The sequence below is a fragment of the Ambystoma mexicanum genome, chromosome 12 (assembly GCF_040938575.1).
Source record: "Ambystoma mexicanum isolate Mex_15411 chromosome 12, UKY_AmexF1_1, whole genome shotgun sequence".
Classification (NCBI taxonomy): Eukaryota; Metazoa; Chordata; class Amphibia; order Caudata; family Ambystomatidae; genus Ambystoma; species Ambystoma mexicanum.
This window is the reverse complement of record NC_090936.1, coordinates 226,116,756-226,124,811: the sequence shown is the minus strand read 5'-3', so window position 1 is coordinate 226,124,811 and position 8,056 is coordinate 226,116,756.

The following is an 8,056-nucleotide window of genomic DNA, read 5'->3' as shown; positions in this document are numbered from 1 at the left end:
TCGTGCTAGCAGAGGCAGTGGCGTCGGAGGCAGCGGCAGGCTCGATGTGGGAGGCATCATGGCTCGGGGCCATCAACATCAGAGGGGCAGGCATTGGCCGGAGGGCAGGAGAACCCTGGAATGGGAGTGTCTTCCGTGTGGGAGCGGTTGGGCCAGCAGATAGGTGCAGAGCGGCGGCGGGCAGAGGAGGAACGGCTCACAATGGCCAGGGCGGAGAACTCCATGCGGAGGGCGCTGAGGCGGGCTGAGTGCCTCGAGGGTATTCGCAGGGAGTTGGAGCTGGACACTGCATTATCCCTGCGAGACCTCGGGGCCAGTGAACATGCCCGGCTCCAAGCCATTGAACAGGAGTCGATGATGCCCTGGCCCATGACATCAACCAGTGAACCGTTGGACATGCCCGCCGCCATTGTATATAGTTAGTTAGTTAGTTAGTGTTAGGTTTCTTTTCGGTTTTCATTTATTTTGTGGTGCTTGGACAATGCCCCACATTTTTGTATATAGTTCTTCATTAGTTAGTGTATTTTGGTAGGTTTCATTTCAACTGTTGGGCTCATGGACCCAGGATTTCATCCTTGTAAATAGTTGGACTGTGTATTTTTCAGCTTTTGGAATTTTATTTGACCATGGAGCAATGGATTTTACTTTTTTCTTGCAGTTTGGGTTTGCTTTGTTGCAGTGAGAGTTTGGAGTCATTTTGTTTTGTGTTCTTTTTTGGATTCAGATTTAATTTTTTAATAATTTTCTGTCATTCAGCATTTCATTCCTTATGTCCATTGTTTGGTGTTTTTATTTGTTTCACTGCATTTTTTGTTCAATACATATTTTTCCTTAGTTCAATGTGTGGTATTCTCTCATTGGTTTCATGCATGCCACGATGTGGCTTTTCACATTCACTGGCCCCCATTGTGTGTGTGTGTGACAGACATGTGTTGATGTACATACATGCCATTTGGGTTGTTTCATGTAATGGCCATTTCAATGTGGGGTGTATGTTAGACTTGGTTGGTTATTTGGCCAGGGGTGGCGTGCGGTTGGATTTGGGTGTACATGAGGGCCATGATTGTGGGTCATGTTGTCGTGTTGGGGGGGTACATGAGTGGGGGCCTGCTGGCAGATGCCCCGCACTGCTGGGGGTGGGGGTTCTGGGGCACATGTGTGGGACATGAGTGGGGGCCTGCTGGCAGGTGCCCCGCACTGCTGGGGTGTGGGGGTGCTGGGTACATGTGTGGGACATGAGTGGGGGCCTGCTGGCAGGTGCCCCGCACTGCTGGGGGGTGGGGATGCTGGGGGACATGTGTGGGACATGAGTGGGGGCCTGCTGGCAGGTGCCCCACACTGCTGGGGGGTGGGGGTGCTGGGGGACATGTGTGGACATGAGTGGGGCCTGCTGGAAGGTGCCCCGCACTGCTGGGGGGTGGGGCTGCTGGGAGACATGAGTTGATGTTCATATTGCAAGGTGACATGTGGCTTGGCTGGGGGGCATGCCCATGGTGGATGGGCTGCCTGCGGGACATGACCAGGTGTGCAGGGTAGTCCCCTGTGGTGTGGGCTGCCTGCAGGGGCCGGGGAGGGGGAGAGGGGACACCTGGGAGGACCCACACTGCCAATTCAAATGTCGAACTTCCCGCGCACCCCTGAAATACACGTACCCAGCCCAATCGCGTGTGAAATTACCTGCGCACCCCTGAAATACACGTACCAAGGCCAATCGCGTGTAGAACTTCCCGCGCACCCCTGAAATACACGTACCCAGCCCAATCGCGTGTAAAACTTCCCGCGCACCCCTGGAATACACGTACACCGCTCCCCCAGACCCGATCGCGTGTAAAACTTCCCGCGCACCCCTGAAATACACGTACCCAGCCCAATCGCATGTAGAACTTCCCGCGCACCCCTGAAATACACGTACCCAGGCCAATCGCGTGTAGAACTTCCCGCGCACCCCTGAAATACACGTACACCGCTCCCCCAGGCCCAATCGCGTGTAAAACTTCCCACGCACCCCTGGAATACACGTACACCGCTCCCCCAGGCCCGATCGCGTGTAAAACTTCCCGCGCACCCCTGAAATACACATACCCAGCCCAATCGCGTGTAGAACTTCCCGCGCACCCCTGAAATACACGTACCCAGGCCAATTGCGTGTACAACTTCCCACGCACCCCTGAAATACACGTACACCGCTCCCCCAGGCCCAATCGCGTGTAAAACTTCCTGTGCACCCCTGGAATACACGTACACCGCTCCCCCAGGCCCAATCGCGTGTAGAACTTCCCGCGCACCCGTGAAATACACGTACCCAGGCCAATCGCGTGTAGAACTTCCTGCGCACCCCTGAAATACACGTACACCGCTCCCCCAGGCCCAATCGCGTGTAAAACTTCCTGCACATCCCTGGAATACACGTACACCACTCCCCCAGGCCTGATCGCCACTCCCCCAGAAACTTCCCGTGCTTCCCAGCTTGACTGCAATATCTACAAGTTTTACTTATAGAGATCTTCTTTGAGTATGTTGCAATTTTGGTTTTAGTTAATAACATATTTAAGTGAAACCATAAAAATAGATCAGCGTATAGACGATCTGGAAATATCTTAATATAGTGGGGAAATTCATTTAGTGCTTTGACTACAAATGCTCCGACCTTAAATGTAGAGTATTTAGCGCAAATTTCCCCTGTAATGATCCAGTCCTGTCTATACAGCATAAGTATAGCTTTATCAGGAAATTGTAGCAAGAGATCCATGGTAATATTAGCTGAGTTAAGTATTAATTTGCAAGCATGTTTCCACTTTTTAATGGTTGGAAATAAAGTTTCTCAAGTAAGTTGTGGAAAGCATACTTTTCCTGGACAGAGATATCGTTAACCAAAAAACGGAGGCAGCAAGGGATGTCAGGCCAAACTCAAAACGAATTAGGGCTATCAGTGTATTAGTAGGAACTGGTAAGATTACTTTCCAGTATATACCTTCAAGTTTATCTCATCTAACAGATTTAAAGAAAATTTTGGTTTGACTACCATAAGTAATAATCGTAATAACTTTTTGTAAGTAAAACATTTGCGCTGGTAGGAACGAAAATCTTCCCTATTTCCTCTTGCGTTGCTAATAGTTTGATTCTTATAGTGAGCTCTTCTTTGTAGGGTGATCTGAGGGGTGTGAATTAAAATGTACTCCCAAGTATTTATAGTGAGCTAGTTGAGTTAAGGAGTTCTTGGCTAAAATAAAAGTTTCAGCATAGAGAGTTAAGGCTTAAAGCTTTCTCTGCAATCCAACAGGTGTTCTATATAAAAGTACAGATCGTCGGCATATAGTAAATACGATATTTGATGGTTACCTAGGTGAGGTGGAAAGGAGCAGACATTATTAAAAGCATTATAAATATCATTAACATAAAAGTTTAAAAGTATTGACGCAAAAGGACAGCCTTGCTTCAGTCCTGAATTTGCTTAGACTACAGGCCGTCGGATGTGAGTTTTATTTTAATCGTAGTACTTGAATAAAACTGATATATTAAGTAGCTAATGTAGGGTGGACAATTTGCGCTAATAAGTTTGCTCCATAAAATATGCCGTGGTACAGAATCAAATGCTTGCTTAAATTCTATTAAAGCAAGATAAACTGGTTGTTTGATCTGGATTGCTCGAGTTTTCGTAGCAGCAAGTATTAAAAGATATAGAGTCGTACCTAGTCCAGAGATGATTCCAGATTGATGGATATCCATCAATTCTTTGTCAATAAGCCATTTATTAAAATGTTGTGCTAAAAGTCTAGCTAACATTTTCGCTGGGGCATCTAAAAGAGCAATTGGTCTGTAGTTGGCTGAATTGAACCTGTCACCCTTTTAAAAAATTGGTATAAGTATAGCCTCCTGCCAGGATGGTGGTATTTTTTTAGTTTTCAAAATATTTTTGAAAATTATATTAAAAAGGTCAGTCCAGGCATCTGGATTTGCCTTGTTAATTGCATTGGTTAGTTCATCAGGGCCAGGTGCTCTGGATGAACTTAGCTTCTTGATTATCATTAGTATATCAGTCACATCAAATTTGAAATTACTTAGATCTGGTATCATACTAATCTCGTTATTTGGCAAGACCTCAGTTTTCATAAGTAGTTTCTGGAAATGATTAATCCAATTTGTTTCATCAATGATATTTATCAGTAACGATTTGTGTACATTTCCAGGTATATTATTAATTACATGCCAGATCTCACCTGAGGATTTAGTTAATAGTGCTTTAAGCATCACTTCAGCATCATTTTGCCTTTGAGATTGCAAAATTTGTTTAATTATATTTCTATATTTAGTTTTGAGAGCTACCTTTGATTTTTTGGTTGTTGTAAATGGTAAGGTTCTTAATGCTCGTCGTAATTCGGTCTTAAGATTTTGTATAGCTGGATTCCAAGTATACTTATGAGTGTAAATTGGCTTGGTTACAGCAATATTTGTTTGTTTAATCATTTGTATATAATCAGTATAGAAAACCTGAGCATTTATGTCATTATTTTGAGAGTTGAACACAATCTTCTGCTGAAGAGAGGCTATAAATCTTGTATTCCATTTTAGTCGGTTCCTTGCATTGTTCAGCTCAAAGTTAGTTTTAAAATATTGTAGGTTTCCCTTGCTATGAGGAGTCCATCGAGTTTCAACTAGATTATGGTCGCTTGCTGAGGAATCTGTAATTTGAAACAATGCTACAAGCTTATTAGCATTATTTCAAATAAATACATTGTCTAGTATAGAGCGACTTGAGCCTCTAGACCATGTTGGACAAGGAGGAGAATAATTGGTAGATGATCCATTTTACATGACAAATGTCTTATCTTCATGAAAGCAAGCCATTTTGCAGCCCTGGAATTGTCGCTCACTTGAGATGTTGAAAAGAGGTTCATATTAAAATCACCAGCAATGATCGTAGTCATTATTGTGGGATCCAATAATATTTGGTCAAGTATTGTTTCAATCCTAGCCATTAATTGAGCTTCAGTGGGGGAGGCTGGATTCCAATATCTGTTTATTAGTGCAGTGGTTGGATAGAGAGGAAGATTTCTATTGAGGGTATGAATTTTGACTGCTTGAATGTTACAATTGGGCGATAGCCAAGGTTCAAGAGTTAATTCAGAATCATTTCTAACAGCTACTAATAAACCTGCAACTGGTCTACTGCTCGCGGCTTTAGAGGCAGCTATTGCTACGAATTGATGATCAGTCCAAACAGGACAGGAGATCATCCAGGTTTCCTGAAATAGAACCAGATCAAAATTATTTAGTAATGTAGTTTTAGTTGATAGTAAATGGGAAAATCCTCTTGTATTCCATGATAAAAGTGAACACTCACTGGGAAGTATTGAACAGTCATGCTATTGTTCAGTAAATTCCTTGTCTCTAGCATGAATGACTCAAGCACATTTTGACTCTGGTACCTGTGCAGGTATAGAAGAGATATTTTTGCAGTTGCAGCAACCACGAGAAGCTGCAGTTGGATTGTTTCTAGAGTTAGCGTCCAGATGACACTGATGTCAATTTAGATTTGATGGGTCGAATTAAATAGGGACTGGTAAGGGGATGACTTCAAGTATTAGACTTCTCTGCTGTAACACGAGTCTGTGTTGCCAGACAAGGTTCTTAACAATTAGAGAAGGTATAATTATTTCCACAATATCTTGTTGAGCAGGTTTAGGATATTTTACAGCAGTAATGTCAGCAGAATTGATGTGTTTTAATGGAAGTATGGCATGAAAGATTGTCAACAGAGTAGATAGATTCAGATATGGATCAGAGTATATTCTATCTTTCATAGTAATTTGCAAGGTTTCCTGTTGTAAATTTTCCAGTAGATAAGTATGGCTATAATAATGATTTGATTCAAAGTTGTTACTGTATACTTCTGCAGCTTCCTCTTCTCGAACCGTAAGAGTTAGAGGGAGTTCTTTACTACTGGAACCGTTTATAAAGATGTTATTAGAGTTATCAAGCTTGCTGGTATTGCTATTAGTTTCCAAAGTGTAAGTTGAAGATAGGGTTTCCAGTTTGGGGGGAAAAAAGGGCCCCAAAGTAGATCCGTACGCTTTTGTTCAAGAGTTCTAAAAGTATTTGGATCAAAATGTATATTGACACAAAACCTAGGGCTTTGAATAGGCAGAACAGAGATGTCTTCATGTAAAGTATGATTAATAGTTTCAACAATAGAGGAATTATTGATTGAATAAACTGAGTGATTCAAATGTTCCTCGGTAGTAATAGTCTTTTGAAGAGATAGCTTCATAAGTACCACCACCAACATTCTAGAGTTGACAAATAACAGAGTTAGAGGCTGTCTTACCTTTGGATGATGCCAAATCACTACTAAGAGGGTGGGAATCTTCCACAGTGACAGCGACATCCATTACTTTGTTAGTATGCAGGGTGTTCAAGACTTGAGGGTCTTCAGGTAAAATATTTGCTACAAAAGCTTTGGTTTTAGGTATTTTTCATTGGTATGCTTGAATTTTTTTTTTTACGACCGTAGAGTTATAATCAGAGCCGATTTCCAAAGTGTGTTTTCTGTTTCTCTTTCTATTTCTTCTTTTATTTTGAGAAGGGCAACAGAAAACATCATACAAAGGTAGTTTTGATTTAGGCTGTTCTAGATTGTTAGCATAATTAAGCTCTTCTACCGTTTGGGAGGAAGTGCCAGAATGGGTTTGAATAGGCATTTGTGCCGGTAAAAGGTCAGGGGGTAGATCTGCGTCAGACTCCACCCTCTCAGTACATGGCATCTCCATAGGTAAAGAAATAGCAGAGTCAGGAATTATTGATTGGGGTTCTTCATTGACTGTAACACTTTTCAACATGTTTGGGAAGTTCCACACAAGCCAATCAAGTTTGTTAGTAAGGGATTTTAGCAACAACTCCTGTGTTATAGCTTTTTGATCTAAGATTTCAAATAGCTTAGATAGAGTGAAAATAGTTGAGTTGGTGGCAATTAGGGCGGCATCTAATGCTGGATTGGCTATAGATGGAAAGACAAATGAGGGGCGTGTATTGGTTTCACAAAGGAGGCTGCAGATGGGTTTGTATCAGAGGGGGAGATTACATCATTAGCACGATCAGTAGCGTAAAGTTCAGGAGAATTTGAGAATCTGGATTGCGTCATGTTCAGCGCGACTGCGTTATTACTGCTCGTGATATTAGAAATAAGAAGACTTTGAGTCGAATGCGCAGCTGGGATTGGCAGGTTGGAAGTCAGCCTGCGCATTCAAGCGTCTAAGTTGCTTGCAAAAGCTTTGGCTGTCTTTACATTAGGAGGTCCATTTAGGACTTGCGAGTATGGTAGAAAAGGGAAATTGGTATGAGGTAACCCTGAACAATGAGCCTCATTAAAATGATCTGGTAAGAAACTTGGTGTATGAAATGATTTGCCGTCATGATTTATGGCGGTCTCTGCGGAGCATTCTTGCATGGTATTATCAGAAAGCATGTGGACCTGAATAGCCTCAGTATGCAGATGAGAGGTTTGAGGTAGAACCTTGCTCACTTGTTCTATGTGAGTCTGCTTTAACTGGTTTGGGGAGAGAGCCCTAATTTCCTTAGAGTTTTCCAGAGTTTGAAACATGAGTGATGGGGTCTCAGTAATCAGCGGGGAGTGCTGAAGCCCCGAGCGCACGTTTACAGGGAGTCTTTGTCAACATCAGGGAGGGGGGAATGGCATACCAGTTGTTAGACAAAGCATGATTTAAGAGCAGAAGTAAGGGGGTGACAAGATGAAAAAGGCAAGAGCGAGCAGGCAACGGAAAGAAAAACTTTCCTGATGTTGTTGAGTGACTGCCACTGCCGCCACTCAGTACACTCTACAAGTTTGGCAGATGGTTGAAATCTTATTCTCCAGCAGTACCAGCCCATTAGCACAAGCACAACACGTGCACCAGCACCGCTGCACCACGGCACAGCAGACAGCTGACAGTACTCAACTGGTACTCGAGCTAGGTGCATGCGTGCTGGTGCACGTGGCGTCACAATTTGTAGTCATCAGATGCAAGGGGGCGTGGCTGCATAGAAGAAACAAAAGTAATGA